Source organism: Schistocerca nitens, chromosome 6 (assembly GCF_023898315.1).
Source record: "Schistocerca nitens isolate TAMUIC-IGC-003100 chromosome 6, iqSchNite1.1, whole genome shotgun sequence".
Lineage (NCBI taxonomy): Eukaryota > Metazoa > Arthropoda > Insecta > Orthoptera > Acrididae > Schistocerca > Schistocerca nitens.
In genome coordinates, this window is record NC_064619.1 from 330,492,099 (window position 1) to 330,509,574 (window position 17,476).

Here is a 17,476-nt window from a genome sequence, read left to right on the forward strand (position 1 = left end):
TTTCGTCGCCCTTCACTATCTGAATAATTTCTTTTATCTCATCATACATTTCATCAATTTCTTCATCATCTTGTTGGCATATGAACTTGTACTACTGTAGTAGGCATGGGCTTCGTGTCTATCATGGCCACAATAATGCGTTCACTATGTTGTTGGTAGTAGCTTACCCGCACTCCTATTTTTTTATTCATTATTAAACCTACTCCCGCATTATCCCTATTTGATTTTGTATTTATAACCCTGTATTCACCTGACCAAAAGTCTTGTTCCTCCTGCCACCGAACTTCACTAATTCCCACTATATCTAACTTCAACCTATCCATTTCCCTTTTTAAATTTTCTAACCTACCTACCCGATTAAGGGATCTGACATTCCACGCTCCGATCCGTAGAATGCCAGTTTTCTTTCTCCTGATAACGACGTCCTCTTGAGTAGTCCCCGCCCGGAGATCCGAATGGGGGACTATTTTACCTCCGGAATATTTTACCCAAGAGGACGCCATCATCATTTAATCATACAGTAAAGCTGCATGTCCTCGGGAAAAATTACGGCTGTAGTTTCCCCTTGCTTTCAGCCGTTCGCAGTACCAGCACAGCAAGGCCGTTTTGGTTAATGTTACAAGGCCAGATCAGTCAATCATCCAGACTGTTGCCCCTGCAACTACTGAAAAGGCTGCTGCCCCTCTTCAGGAACCACATGTTTGTCTGGCCTCTCAACAGATACCCCTCCGTTGTGGTTGCACCTACGGTACGGCCATCTGTATCGCTGAGGCACGCAAGCCTCCCCACCAACGGCAAGGTCCATGGTTCATGGGGGTGGAATTGACGTTTTCAGTAGTGTATAAAATAACAAATAATCAGCATAAGGAAATGATAGTATATTCTGAAACATGCCTTCACAATAAATTACCATGAATGTTAGCAGCATCGGTGATTTGAAATATAAAATATTTATGGGAACAGTCTTCCAACCTTCTAAGTCAAAAATTAAATTGAAAGTAGAACAAACACGATGGTAGTTTGTTTTTCATTCTTAAATTAACCTAAAGTGTGGGACATTAGGTATACGACGTACAGAAAGAACATTATTAATTTTTTTCAGCATCCGTGACTCTATTAATTATGTATGTTGAGGAAATAAGGCGAAGACAGTGGGTACTTTATAAAAATCCTTTTTTGTATGAGCCATGAGTTGTTTCGGATACCTATGACCTCATCTAGTAGTATTCACTTGTTGTACGCTACGTGGCACACTTAGTGTTAAATATGCGATAAATACGTATGGTATTGAAAGGTGATGGGAAATGCCAAAATACCTGCACATGATCTTGAGTTTTCGACTTTGCAGTATTGCTTTGTTCCGAAATTTTCCTCAGAAACTCGCGTTAGGAAAAATTGCAGTTCAAAATAAATATCACCGAAACTATTGTTGAATGGCAATATGTAATTTTTCACTCACACTTTTTGCAGCATCGAGCAATAGCTTTACGGCAAGTAATGTTTGATTTGCAACCAAAGTGCTTCTATTGAGAAAAGATGCAAATGTATTAAGATTATATTTTAGGGGCAGTTACCTCTGCAAGGTGAATATTAATGAAACATATGAAGCAACAGTTATAATACAAAAAAGCACTGATTGTCACTGAGTTGCTATAAATATCATTTTCAGTAAGAGTGAGTGCATATTCTAAATACTGTTCTTGATTGTCACTGAAGGGCCGTAAATTTCACTGTCAGTAAGAGTGAGTGCATATTGCAAATAATGTGTTTTTTCACATGGTATCTTGCGAACCATGGATGAAGGGTATCAGACGGATGCCATATTCCTTGACTTCCGGAAAGCGTTTGACTCTGTGCCCCACTGCAGACTCCTAACTAAGGTACGAGCATATGGGATTGGTTCCCAAGTATGTGAGTGGCTGGAAGACTTCTTAAGTAATAGAACCCAGTACGTTGTCCTCGATGGTGAGTGTTCATCGGAGGTGAGGGTATCATCTGGAGTGCCCGAGGGAAGTGTGGTAGGTCCGCTGTTGTTTTCTATCTACATAAATGATCTTTTGGATAGGTTGGATAGCAATGTGCGGCTGTTTGCTGATGATGCTGTGGTGTACGGAAAGGTGTCGTCGTTGAGTGATTGTAGGAGGATGCAAGATGACTTGGACAGGATTTGTGATTGGTGCAAAGAATGGCAGCTAACTCTAAATATAGATAAATGTAAATTAATGCAGATGAATAGGAAAAAGTATACTGTAATGTTTGAATACTCCATTAGTAGTGTAGCGCTTGACATAGTCCCGTCGATTAAATATTTGGGCGTAACATTGCAGAGCGATATGAAGCGGGACAAGCATGTAATGGCAGTTGTGGGGAAGGCGTATAGTCGTCTTCGGTTCATTGGTAGAATTTTGGGAAGATGTGGTTCATCTGTAAAGGAGACCGCTTATAAAACACTAATACGACCTATTCTTGAGTACTGCTCGAGCGTTTGGGATCCCTATCAGGTCGGATTGAGGGAGGACATAGAAGCAATTCAGAGGCGGGCCGCTAGATTTGTTACTGGTAGGTTTGATCATCACGCGAGTGTTACGGAAATACTTCAGGAACTCGGGTGGGAGTCTCTAGAGGAAAGGAGGCGTTCTTTTCGTGAATCGCTACTGAGGAAATTTAGAGAACCAGCATTTGAGGCTGACTGCAGTGCAAATTTTACTGCCGCCAACTTACATTTCGCGGAAAGACCACCAAGATAAGATAAGAGAGATTAGGGCTCGTACAGAGGCATATAGGCGGTCACTTTTCCCTCGTTCTGTTTGGGAGTGGAACAGAGAGAGAAGATGCTAGTTGGGGTACGAGGTACACTCCGCCACGCACCGTATGGTGGATTGCGGAGTATGTATGTAGATGTAGACGTAGAACGGATTAACAAAACTAGTAAACGAAAATTACTTTAACTAAAAATTATTTCCCAATCCAGGAGCAGGCATAGTGTTAACGTCACACACTGTTTCATGCAGTCAAAAATAAGTGAATGGCACCATCTAAAAGTGACCCGAAATTTTATACAGCAGTAACTCGTCTAGAATTCATCACGCTTGATATGTAGAGAGGAAAAATTTTTCAAAGCGTTGTCAGAAATCCAAAATCTGAGAAATACGAAAGCAGTGTGTTGTTGCTGGATAGTACAGAACCCATCACTATACCCCTTTACGTAAGAGGCACGAACACCAACGAGAGCAGTGGCAGAGAGCGTAGGAGGGGTACCGAGAGGTCGCGTCCGCCGGCCGTCCGCTGCCTGTCAGCCAGCACAAAGGGAGTGATTTGAAATCAAGAGCGCTTGCCAGTGTACGTCAATCCCTCAAATCAGATAGCGAGGCCGGTATCGTAGGACATCTAGGCGGGCTTGTGCCCGGCGCGTGGGAAGAGTCTCCCCGTGCTGCATACCCAAACGACCCATAAACCAGACGCTGCGTTCGTGCCCACAGGCCTCGTACATACTGCAGTTTAAACGTCGCCTGTGCCTCATTCTCGAAAGTGACACGCCGTAGGAAGTGCCGGCGTCTATAGCGGAGCATTTGGAGCCTCCGTCTTTAAAATTTTTGGAAGGAACCATGATACGACCGGCATAATTTGGGCTCGATGATTTTGTAAGGTCAGAATTACACTTTAGCCACTGGAAAGGCGTGGTGATGATATAATGGACTGTTGAATTTCCACCGAAGCACCAATTAATGCTTTTTCATCGTAAGTGTGCCAGAAGAATAAAGTGAAACAAAAATTGTAACACGGTCTAAATGTCCTGTAAACAATATTCTTTTAGATGGGACTGACTTTATGAAACACTCACACCGTTATAAACGTAATAATATGACCTCTGGCCACCTAAAGGATTACACTACAGAAGTGAGTAGCACTCCCATTGTTCTGCAGTAATTTACAGTTACCTGTTAGTTTCACGAATTAGATACAGAAACTAAGATTTGATAATTTCACGCTATGACTCTTTAACTAGGTTACAATATGAAGGAGATACTCCATATTAATTTCTAACGAGCTCATAGTAATGACGTATCAGAAAATTCCATTAATTTTTATCTCTTTCATAGAGATAATTAGGTAATCTGTATCTTTTCTTAGTTTGTAGATCGTGACCCATCTTGATATTCTTTGAGCTACTCTCACTTACGGGTACTAAGTGGAAATCGCAAGCGGAAAGTCTGCAATGTGCGCTAACTCTATCCATACCTCACATAGAACTCTCTGAAAGGCAATTCTCCTTTTTGTTGTATCTTCGATACGACGTTTCTTTGCATTAGCATACAGGAAACCAACTTGCTGTTTGCTAAGAACGTGGCTCCACTGGAAACTAAGATTTCCTGTCTTGAATTAATTATGCATTTTTATGTAACGATTTTTACCTTTATCTAGGTTACGTGTACTACGCCTGATCTGTACTTCCCATGAGCATCAGTTACGAAATTTCTGTGGTCATGACAACCGTACAAAAACAGAGTCCTCTCCGTAAACCCCGCGGACCGTCTCCAAGTCCGAGCCAGATGGAAGCTTTGAATCCGTGTCAGACATGCTCGAGTACCACATTTCGTAACACCCTGTCTGCCAGAGGAGCAATTTTCCCGGTTCGAGTCCTGTTCTGGTGCACAGTCAGAACTTGTAATATCCACTTACGACAGCAGAAACATACTTTTATTCTGAAGGAAAGAGACGCAAAACTTACTATTCGATCGTTGGTGGGTGAGTTTGACGTTGTTATTGAGGAAAGCAAATAGAAAACACAGTGTTAAGCTACGAATTTAAAAATATGCACTCGCATTAAGGACATTACCATATTAATGTTTGTTTGACACACAGGCTCGAAATACAAAAAAAAGGTACTATTCAGAGTGAACTGAGAACCAGGCTGTGAAGGAGTTCCAAGTCTTATTTGCATTGAACACACTGTGAAATCAACCCCTTTTCTACCACATTTGAGTCGAGAAACTCTTATGAAGCGAATAATCCCACGTGACTGAGAGACAGCACAAGCTACTATAGTTTACAAAAACGATAAAATAACATACGCGCAAAATTACAAAATTGCTGGTCTCGATCTCTTGCAGGATCATACAGGATATTGTAAGGCCATGACGCTCTTAGACGGAGAAAAGTTTCTCTCAGCGAGTCAACGATGCTTCAGAAAAATAATCTGCCGGTGTGAAATGCAGCTTATTTCATTCACGCTCGATATCTTGCAAACAGTTAATGCAGGTGAACAGGAAATTTCGTTTTCGTAGGTTTCCAAAAGGCGTTTGTCGCCACGCAGCATCGTTGACTAATAACCAACACACGATCATGCGGATTTTGTTCACAAAACGATGGCCCCTATGATTTTCTGAGTAATGGATCCCAGTACGTTACTCTGGACCGCGAACGATTAACAGAAACGAGAGAAATATCGAGTGTGCCTCAAGAAAGCATAATAGGGCCACTAATGTTCTCAGTATATACAAATGATTTATCAGATACATTATCTGATCAAAATTATGTAATGCAGAATATACATCTAAATTTTATGTGAGGCGGACCAGCCAGTATAAATGGAGGCGGGGAGTATTTTGGCAGTAAAGTAGCAGTAATAGCAGAATAGGTCCACCAGGAGAGGTTTGTGACTTCGAACGTAGACTTTCATTGGCTGTCACCGGAGTAACAAATCCACCAGGGGCTTCCCAGTCTTCTAGAGCTACCCAAGTCGACTTTCGGTTATGAGATTGGGAAGTGGAAACGCGGAGGAAAAACGAGGAGGGAGAACCACGGCTAAACAAAAAACCAGGTAGATTTCATGTACTGACGGATAGGGACCATTGAGCGTTATGGAAGGTGATTCTAAGAAATTGCATGAAATAAACGGAAGGAATCACTCGCGAGTTCCAAAGTGCGGCCAACAGTCCAGCTAGCACAGTGACAATGCATAGACAGTTAAAAATAATGGGATGCAATGGTCGAGCAGCTCCCGATGAGCCACACATTTCCGTAGTCAGTGCTAAGGGACGCTTGAGATGATGCGAGGAGCGACGCCACTGGGCAGTGGATGACTGGAAAAGAGTGACTTGCAGTGATGAATCACGCTACATCTTGTGTTAATCTGACGGAAGGGGTTGGGTTTGGGGAATGCCTGGAGAACGTCAACTGCCGCCACGTATTGCGCCAACAGTGAGGAACGGTGGAAGTTTTTAGACGGTATGAGGCAGTTTTTCGCTCTTACGGTGTGATCATTGGGCTTCAGAAAACTCTAAACGCGGAGAGATACGAACGTATTTTATAACATTGCGTAGTGCGTGCAGCAGAAGAACACATTGGAAACCATGATTGTTCGTATCACTATGACAGTGCACTCTGTCATAAAGCAATATCAACGGGTTGTGGATAATAATATTCCTGAAATGGACTGGCCTACCTAGAATCCTGAGCTGAATCCAATGGAACATCATTGGTATGATTTAGAATGTCGACTTCGCCCCAGAAATCAGTGTCCAACATCTTTAGCTTCTCTGGTTTCGACTCATGAGAAATAATGGGCTGCCACTCCTCATCTGGCATGCAGACACTTCGTTGAGTGTCCCCAGCAGCCGGCCGCTGTGGCCGAGCGGTTCTAGGCGCGTCAGTCCGGAACCATGCGGCTGCTGCGGTCGCAGGTTCGAATGCTGCCTCGGGCGTGGATGTGTGTGATGTCCTTAGGTTAGTTAGGTTTAAGTAATTCTAAGTCAAGGGGACTGGTGACCTCAGATGTTAACTCCCATAGTGCTTAGAGCCATTTGAACCATTTTTTGCCCCCAGCAGAGTGAAGTGGTCACAGGGGCAAAGAGTTGACCCACCCATGTTAATGTCCACGGATAGGTGTCCGGATACATTTGAGCTGATAGTGTAGTGTCAACACCCCTATCAGGTTGTTCACTATTGCGTTCTTCCAATAAACCGCAGTCTTTGATTTGCTTTCCCAGTACCGTTATCTGCTTGATGGTTCCAATTTAAGCTATCGTAATTGTAATATCTAAGGATTCAGTTGAATAAAGAGCCTTTGTGTGTTATATGCTGTAACCGAAATTTAGCGGATTTCTTTCTGTATTCATGTGGATGACTTCACACCTTTCATTATTTAGAGTCAGGTGCACATTTTTTGCACCACACAGACATCTTGCCTAAGTAATTTTGCAATTGGTTTTGATCAAAAATGGTTCAAATGGCTCTGAGCATTATGGGACTTAACGTCTGAGGTCATCAATCTCCTAGAACTTAGAACTACTTAAACCTAACTAACCTAAGGACAACACACACATCCATGCCCGAGGCTGGATTCGAACCTGCGACCGCAGCGGTCGCGCGTTTCCAGACTGAAGCGCCTAGAACCGTTCGGCCACTCCGGCCGGCTGGTTTTGATCATATGATAACTTTATTAGACTATAAACGATAGCGTCATCTGCAAACAATGTAACAGGGCTACTCTAGTTGTCTGCTAAATCCTTTATGTGGATCGGTAACAGGACAGGTAAAGAGTAAGGTACTGGATTGAATTTCTGACAGAAAATCACAGACGGAGTCAGACAACTGAGAGGACGCTTCATAGACACGCAATTTAATTAGAAGTCACCTCTGAGGAACGTTGTCAAAACCCTTCTGTAAATCTGAAAGTATGAAATCAATGTGACGTCACCCATCGACAGCACTGATTACTTCGTGGGAATAAAGAGCTAGTTATGTTTCATGAGAACGACATTTCCTGAATCCATGTTGATTGTTTTGTCAGTAAATCGTTTTCTTCGACCTAGTCCATAATGTTCGAGCTGAGCGGTCTGGGGCACCTTGCCACGGTTCGCGCAGCTCGCCCCGTCGGGGGTTCGAGTCCTCCCTCAGGCATGGGTGTTTGTGCGTTGTCCTTAGCGTAAGTTAGATTAACTAGTATGTAAGCCTAGACATCGATGACCTCAGTAGTTTGGTCTTGTAGGAATTTAACACCACTACCATCATAATGTTCGAACACAACATATGTTCCAAAATGCTACTGTAAATCGACTTTAGCGATAAGAGTCTGTAATTCAGCGGATTACTCCTGTTTCCTTTCTTGCGTATTGGTTTGATTTGGGCAACTTTCCAGTCTTTAGATACCGATCTTTCGAGGAGCGAGCATTATATGTGACTGCTAAGTATGGACTGCTAAGTGCCGGCCGAAGTGGCCGTGCGGTTAAAGGCGCTGCAGTCTGGAACCGCAAGACCGCTACGGTCGCAGGTTCGAATCCTGCCTCGGGCATGGATGTTTGTGATGTCCTTAGGTTAGTTAGGTTTAACTAGTTCTAAGTTCTAGGGGACTAATGACCTCAGCAGTTGAGTCCCATAGTGCTCAGAGCCATTTGAACCATTTTTGACTGCTAAGTATTGTATCAGTATACTCTGAACCATCAGCTATATTTATTGATTTTATTCTTATGCAGCCAGTTTTGGTGTTAAGCACAGCATATGTAGACCCCTCTGTGAAGATGTTGTGCTGTAACACCGAAAGCGGTTGCGTATGAATAAAGCTAGTAAGTTGTGTTATCCTTACCGCTTATATGAAAAAATAACGATGTCCCAATACCCATCAGAAGATGACTGCATGGAGATCGGGTTACAATAATCGGAAGGACATGATAATGGACTCACGTTGGTGTCTTGACCTGTGCGTAGTTATTTGGTGCAACATACGTCCGGAAACTCACCAAGGACTTGTCGAATACATGCCACGCATATTTGCTGTTGTGTTGCTTTCCAAAGGTGGACTAACACGGTGTTAAACAGGTCATAATTTTTTGGCTCGTCAATGTATACGTATTCAGTAAGGAAAAAACAGAAATGATCTCAAGATTTTAAACATGGCTGCAGCAGCAACTGTTAAAATTCTTCACAATAAAGGATGACAGCCAGAAACAGTTGCAGGATAGAATTTTTTTTTTAAATTCTTGACCAAGGTTTCGGTACATATAAATATACCTTCATCAGAAGTAAAACTTCTAAAATTACATCATGCTATGGAGAATAATAAAATAAATATGCCAAAGGCGTCGTCAGTAATTTAAAACATCATCTCCATTTGTACAACATGTGTAATACATGTTGTACAAATGGAGATGATGTTTTAAATTACTGACGACGCCTTTGGCATATTTATTTTATTATTCTCCATAGCATGATGTAATTTTAGAAGTTTTACTTCTGATGAAGGTATATTTATATGTACCGAAACCTTGGTCAAGAATTTAAAAAAACATGTGTAATACATGTTGTACAAATGGAGATGATGTTTTAAATTACTGACGACGCCTTTGGCATATTTATTTTATTATTCTCCATAGCATGATGTAATTTTAGAAGTTTTACTTCTGATGAAGGTATATTTATGTGTACCGAAACCTTGGTCAAGAATTTTAATAAAAAAAAATTCTATCCTGCAACTGTTTCTGGCTGTCATCCTTTATTGTGAAGAAATGATCTCATTAATTTTTTATTTTCTCTGTCGTAAAGACAAATACTATGAACATGAAATAGCTCTCTGGTGCTGATAAAGTAATTGTTTGAGACGTGCAGATCATGTCTTTATTGACGTGCTGTGTGGATTATTGCTACGTGGCAGGGGCTTCGTTGCGCATCTGTGGAAGGAGGGCCATTGAGAACTGGCGGACAGATGCAAGTTTCAGGATGGCGCCAGCCCGGCCATCCTCCTGTGGATTACTCATCTGCGCGCGGGTTGAGTGTGCTGGCCGTACGTAATTGGTTAAATTGTGAAGGGCCGCGGAAAACGAACCGCCAGGCATGCGGGAGGGTGCTGACCAAAGTTTCCCCAGTTCGACGCAGCCCTCGAATAGCCGGTCTGTCGAAAGCCACTTGTTCCGCTAGCAAATCAGATTTCAGGTCCTGGCCACATGGGCCCCACTAGCCGCTATGGCCCGCTCGCTCCCTCCTCGCGATTTCAAGCTGCTTAATTTAACTAACCTCATACGGAGGAAGTGTGCTTCTGTAGCTGATAATTGTTCAGTTCGTCACACGAGCGTTATTTTCGATCTTCCCTAAACAATAATTGGCGTGTTTGCATGCTTGTCGACCACCAATTTTTTTAATTTTTTCTACAATAAAATTTGACTTTTGTTCTGCCACTGGCATACCTGCTCAACCACACATTCAGGCACACATCGTTTAAAACGTTGAAGGCGATTTTATCACAAAACAAGGTATAACAATGTGGTATGATGGGACATTTGGTCAGACTATATAGACTCTACATGATTAAGAGAAATCAGGGCAGTTGACCAGTTACAGGCACTGAAATAAATCAACGATTTAGGTTTAAAATTTGTGCCGGAGCGGGACTCGAACCGGAACGCTCCGCTTCTCTAGAACATGTCCATCACAAGAGACACCACATATTTATATGTGTCTAAGAGCGAAGACCGTTGTTGGTACTTTCAGTGCGGATGCACCACATATTCCGAACCCCTGCGGGACTTAGCGAATGGCTACAACCAGGGGACTGTTCAATACGGCCACTGTACCACCAGAAGTATCTGTGTTGTCGGACATGTCCGACAGAACAGACACCACACATCCATGTATATAGATTCTGGCACTTCCAAATGACGATCACAATTAAGGGGTATCACTTTGGTGCGAAAGAGTTAGAGTTGTTGGGTCTGGTAGGTAATGACTGCGTTTCGATTAGTGATGGCACTGTTCCTGGTAGTACCTAAGTGTGCAGAAGAGGCTCGTGCTAACTTCTTGATAGACTTTTCGTTATAACAGTAACTTTATAGTTAGCTAAAAGGGTTAAATCGAGGTACAAAAATTACAAAAGATTCTCTCTCGCTGTCACAGGCCCGATATTTACTTCGTGATGTCATAGGGCACGTAGGATATTTCCGCAAGTGGTGCTATGATTCATTATTAAAATGCGTAACTTGGAGTCAAATGATAGATTTACACGTTTTGGCGTTTCTTCCCTGATTATGGTCAGAGATGCGACAGTGGAGTTTTTGGCTGTATAAACTTCATGAACTGCCGATGGACAACGCTGGAACTGCAAATTAGGCTACACTGCTATCCGTACCGCAAAACACGAGCGGACGATCGTTTGGTATCCGCCAAATCACTCTGAGCGAGCAAAGCGTACCCGAACGGCAATATTTTGTAATTCCAACAGCAAAAGGAACAGTTACACAAAGAAGATTGGAGGACCAACTGTTAGAAAGTGTGCTTTATAGCAATTGCGCTGATCCTTGCGAAGCGCAGAAATATCTTTGGCATATTAGTTCTGGCTCACGGAGCGGAAGACCACAACAGGTTGACCGAACTCCGTTCTCTGCGCCATGCAGGCGGTCAAGAGCGTCGATTTAAAGAACTGATTTGCGTCCGTGCTCCTCACGAACGAACAATTTTGCTTTGACGTGCTTGGCAAGTTACGGTGCACACAGAGCGGGTAATCGTAGTCACCGTGGGCAGTTCTTTTGATACGTAGGCGGAAGTGAACCGAGGCAAGCCACTCATCTCCACAAAGCTCTCCTGTGTAAGGCCCGAGCTGTGTGCTCGCTGACACTGACCGCCCTACCTTCGGTGCCCACCTATTTGCACTGTCAGCAGGGGCAGGAACACTTCATCTTCATCCACATCACAATCTCAACACATTTCTTCCGTTTTACGAACCACGCGGATGTTCTCTAGTGACTTTGGCTCTACGACTTTCTGTACGTTGCCAGTTCCTCTTTTTATTTTTCTTGTTGCTTTCTCCGCATTTCTCTCCAAAGCTGCTGCGAAAGTAATAGCGGTTCTAGTTTATAGTAGATCGCCGGTATAAAGGGGTGATTGGTAAAAAGCGCAAATCATTTCCCTCTTGAGGAAGAGTCGTCGAGCTGATCCACATAATTGTTGACGCATATCGCTGATATTGTGCCCAATTGTGGAACATGTTCTATGCTCGCGCATTATGATACATCTGAAGAATGAAATCCGCTTCTAAAAAACCAACATGGATTCTGTAAACAGAGATATTGCAAAATACAGTTCGCTCTGTTCAGCCATGAAATCAAGAGCACCGTTGACAAAGGCGCTCAGATTGATGCCTTATTCTTTGACTTACGGAAGGCATTCGAGTCTGTCTGACACTCTCATTTGGTGAACAAAGTGCCAGCTTACCGAGTGCTGGATCAGGTTTGTAAATAGACTCAGAACTTTCTAGAAGACAGAAATCAATACTTTATTCTTAGCGGGAAGAGAATTTCGGAAATTTCCCAAGGGAGTGTTATAGGGCCGTCACTATTTACGATTATATTGATGACCTAGCGGATAACAATGGAAGCTCCGTGGAGCTACCTGCAGACGATGCTGTTGTCTATAGGAAGGCTGCAACGACAGAATGCTGTAGAGAAACGCGGGAAGACCTGCGGAGGGTCGATGATTGGTTTGGGAACTGGCGATTGACCCCGAACGTAAGCAGATGTAACATATTGAGCGTAAATAGGTGAAAAGATTCCACTACCGCTCGATTACGCTATTAGTGAAAAATAACACGAAACATTAACAACTGTAAAATACTTAGAAATAACAACCGTCCAGAGCGACCTAAAGCAGAATGACGTCGTAAAACAAACAGCGAGAAAAGCAGATGCCAGGTTGAGAGCGATTTAAAGAACTTTAAGAAAGTGTAATTCACCCATAAGAGAAGCTGCGTACAAGAACTAGTCCGATTCGTGAGTGTTGTTCATCAGTCCAATTCGTGAGTATTGGTAATCAGTCTGAGACCATTTACGAAGGAATTATGAAGATTTACCCTGGACTTTAACGCACTGTCGACGTGTAACTCATTAAAGCTAGAGTGCTATCTAGAAAGAGAAAGGAATTAATGGGGAAATCAGTGTGGCTTATCAAAGGAACCGGGGCAGTAATTGCCTGAAATTAAAGCAAATCAAAATTAGGATGAACAAACAAAAATTGAGCCGTGTTTATCTCGAACGAGTTCAGTTTCGGAAACAAAGGGTTAAATCTCTTATTTTAGGGTTTGGCAAATTTCCAGAAATGTTTCTCTTATTCTCGCAAACATCAGCTTCTTCATTTCGTTACGTTCTTATTTCTTTATCATCAATTTTGATGCTGCAGGTGATACACCTTTTTGCATTTCAGCACTTGTTATTCCATGGTGCTCTTGACGTCCCCACATTTATGCTTTAATCGGTTTAATTGTGTATCTCCCTGGTTCGTCTCCATCAGAATCTGTTTCCTTGAAATCGTAGTGACTTGTTTCCACCCTACGTTGCTCTACTTGTTTTCCTGTGTTGATAATCTCTGAGTTCTCAATGTGACAACTTTTTCTTGCTTTCTCTGTTTCTTCCTTCGAATATAACCATCTCTTTTCCTGTAACACAACGTTATAGTCGACCTGACATATTCTGAAATATTGGCAGAGCCCCCATACTGGAACTGTGTTTCCACTGTTGCCTGTATACAAATTTGTAGTTGATATACAAATCAACAGATGAAGGCAGACATTGAACTTGCGTTTTCGTATTACATACGTCCAGAACTCTGCAACAACAAAGACAATCGTGCTGCCTTACATGAGACCATCCTCTGAGCAAGATGTTGGACACAGAGGGCACATCACCTGAGCTGACGACCCATTATCTCATGTTGTCCTTGAATGTCCTCGCTCCTGATCGTAACCTGTTCAGCAAGTTCCACGCAGGCCAACCTTATCTGCATACATGGGTTATCTGCTGCGCTGCTGTCATCCATTAGTGGAGGGTGAGGTTAAATATCTGTTCTTTCCGCGGCTTCAAATTTAATCCTCCTATGGAACTTTAGGCTCTCAGATGTTCGCAGAAGTTATTCCGGGACCTCAGTCGTGGGGAAGTGGTAAGGCCAGGTAGCGGAAGGTCCCTGTTTCGCCATTAAGCCTTTTCTTACATTCAGTCAGTTGTTATTGCGCACGTGATGGGGCAAGCAGCACAGCCTGTCCTCCAGAGTAGGTGACAAGATACCTATAACCGACCCACAGGTATAACTTATACCGCAAAATGTCTTGCACGAGATGAATTATACCAGATTGGGAGGAATATTATGCGGAAAAAACCGAGCATGTAAGGGCCAGTGCTACGCTACCAGTTCAACAATCTGATTCTTTTCGAACCAGACCTACACGAATACGTTTTGCTTTTGTCTTCTTACCGTGGAGGTGATGGGCATTTACGTGTATGTCTTGTATATAAATGCGTCACGTTCTGACTAGTAGCCGTTCCATTAACCACATGTTTTTTTCACTCTGTTGTAGGAAAGAGTCTCGATAGAACCCGTGCTATGAATGACGACACCATTTTTTCAAAAGCAAATTGTTTTTCACCAGTTCCCGTTCTGCTATATACTCTCTTCCCAACGTCCCAGCCATTTTAAATCTTGCAAAAACAGAAATGAGTACCTGTACCGACGATGACTTTGTGTTAGCAGATTTACGCGTGTAAGCCATTTCTTCATTTTTGGGAACAGGAAGAAATCGTAGGCAGCCAGTGCGGGCGAATACGGAGTGTGTGGTAACAGTTCATAAAGCAATTAATGCAGTTTTCCGGTGTCATCTCCAGATGAACGTGCTGACGCGTTGTCGTGGTAAAACATCACTTTCTTGTGCTGGAAGAAATTTCGGGCTCGCAACCGGCCGTCATCATTTACAGTCCACGATATTTCGACTGGGCACCTGCTCACCCTCAAGTGAGCCATCGAAGACTGACGAAGACGTGAGTATTCCGCGCATACGTCACAATGAAGTTGACAGCCGGACCACACGACCCGGCGGAAGTGCGCTCGCTGGTGGAACCGCAGAACTCAGATGTCAGCGTTGCCGCCTACGAAATATTGCCAACAAAGAGAAGAAATGGTAGAGGGCTTCCTGGCATGTTCTCCTCTTTCTCCAATTTATGTTTATTGGTTTTAACTAACAGTCCCCTCTTAATGTGCCTGGTAGAATATCCATTTTTCCCGAACGCTGTCCTTAGGTGGGCAAGCTCTTTAGGTAAACTATACGCATCTAAGACTGTGTAAGCCCTTACTACAAATTTTTTAAGTACACTCATACGATGGTTGGAACTTTAATAATGACTACTATCATCTGTAACTTATACAAAACAGATAAATTTTTCGAAGTTATACTGCCCTTCAAGATAGTCGCCAACTTATGTCTAACCCGTTGCAGCCGTGTGGAAGTCGTAGGACACCCTTGGCAGCGCCAGTTCTACATCTACATCTATACTCTGCAAACCGCCGTGAGGTACATGGCAGAGGGTACGTCCCACTGTACCAGCTATTAGGATTCCTTCTTGTCCCATTCACGGGTGGAGCGGGGGAAATGATTGAATTCCTCTGTGCGTGCAGTAATTATTCTAATCTTGTCCTCACGATCACTGTGTGAGCGATACGTACAGCACTGAAGTATATCCGTAGAATAATCATTTAAAGCCGGTTCTTGGAGCTTTTTAATAAACTTTGTCGGTATAGTTTACGTTCGTCTTCAAGAGTCTGCCATTTCAGTTCCTTTAGTATCACTGCGACACTCCCAAACGGATTAAACAAGTCTGTGACCATTCCTGGTGCCCTTCTCTGTATACGTTTAATATCCTGTGTTAGTCCGATTTGGTATGGGTCCCACAGACTTGAGCTGTATTCTAGAACCGATCGCACGAGTGATTTGTAAGCAGTCTCTTTCGTAGACTGATTGCACTTCCCCAGTATTCTACCAATAAATCCAAGTCCACCCACTACTGAACCTATGTGATCATTCCATTTCATATCCCTACAAAGTTTACACCCAGACATTTGTATGAGTTGGCCGATTCAAACAGTGACTCACTGATATTATAGTCATAGGATACCCTTTTTTTCCTTTTGTGAAGTGCAAAATTTTACATTTCTGGACATTCAGAACAAGTTGCCAATCTTTGCAACGTTGAAAAACTATCAAGAACTGATTGAATATTTATGCAGCTTCTCTCAGATAGTACTTCATTATAGAAAACTGCATTATCTGCAAAATGCTTGATTTTACTATTGATATTGCCTGCAAGGTCATTAACATAAACATGAACAACAAGGGTCCAGACGCACTTCCCTGGGACACAACCGAAGTTTCTTCTACGTCTAAAGATGACTCTCCATCCAAGATAAAGTGCTGCGTCCTTCCTACTAAAAAGTCCTCAATCCATTCACAGATTTCACTTCATATCCCATATGATCTTACTTTTGACGATAAGCGTAGGTGCGGTACTGATTCGAATGCTTATCGGAAATGAAGAATCTTGATCCAAACATTTCAGTACCTCATGTAAGAAAAGTGTGAGTTGGGTTTCACATGATCGATGATTTGGAAATGCATGCTGATTTGCATTGAGGAAGTCATTCTGTTTAAGATACCTCATTATATTTGAGCTCAGAATATGTTATAGGATTGTACAACAAATCGATGTCAAGGATATTGAACGGTAGTTGTGTGGATCACTTCTAATACCCTTCTTGTAGACGGGCTAGACCTGTGCCTTTTCCGAGAACTGCGCACGGTTTTTTGTTCTAGGGATCTACGAAATATGTAAATTGAAGGGGAATCACTGCTATCAGATGCAACAGGATATTAAGCGGAGTCAGCGATGGCATGCGAAAATGTGTACCGGACTGGGATTCGAACCCGGGGTCTCCTGCTTACTAGGCAGGTGCGGTAGCCACTGCGCTATCCGGGACACAGCGTTATCGCAACTGTACGGACTATTTTGGTACGCCTCACAGCCGGTCCACACACCCACCGAGCGTCACCTATCCGCAATCCCTGTCCATTATACTGCTTTTCGCTACTTAGAGATTCCCACAGAAGGTTCGACGTATTTATGCTTTCGCACTGAAGAAAGTGGATGGATCCACTGCCCAGCCAGGCTTATCAATTATCTGAATGCATGGTGTCTACGATAGTTTATAGTTAGAAGAGGAGCTAACTCAGCCATAAATTCAATAATATATATATTTCATTCATCTTTTCAGTAGTACAAGGATTTCATTTGGCAATTCCCCTTAACTTTCTTTTGTAAAGGAACATTTCGAAACGGAGTGAAGCATTTTAGCTTTTGGTTTGCTACCCTCAATTTCAGTTCCTGCCTCATTCGGTAGGCACTCGACACTAACTTTGGTGCCACTAACAGGCTTCGTATACGACCAGAATTTCTTTGGGTTCTGCGAAAGATCGCATGACAGTATTCCACTACGGTAGTCATTGAAGGCATCACACATTGCTCTCTTGAGAGGCAAATGCGTTTCATTCAGCATCTCTCTATCTATAGTCCTACGCTTTGTTTTACACCTATTATGCAGTAATCTCTGTTTCTTCAAATGTTTCTTTACAGTGACTATGCCATGAAGGTTCCCTTCTATTATGAACTGTTCTACTGGG

The 17,476-nt window shown here is 42.8% G+C and overlaps 1 non-coding gene across 1 annotated transcript; it reads right to left on the reverse strand.

Annotated features, from left to right (window-relative positions):
• Window positions 1-16,701: 16,701 nt before the first annotated feature.
• On the reverse strand, window positions 16,702-16,776 carry Trnat-agu (transfer RNA threonine (anticodon AGU)). Its single transcript has one exon. It is a non-coding gene; the product is annotated as a tRNA-Thr (tRNA).
• Window positions 16,777-17,476: the final 700 nt, after the last annotated feature.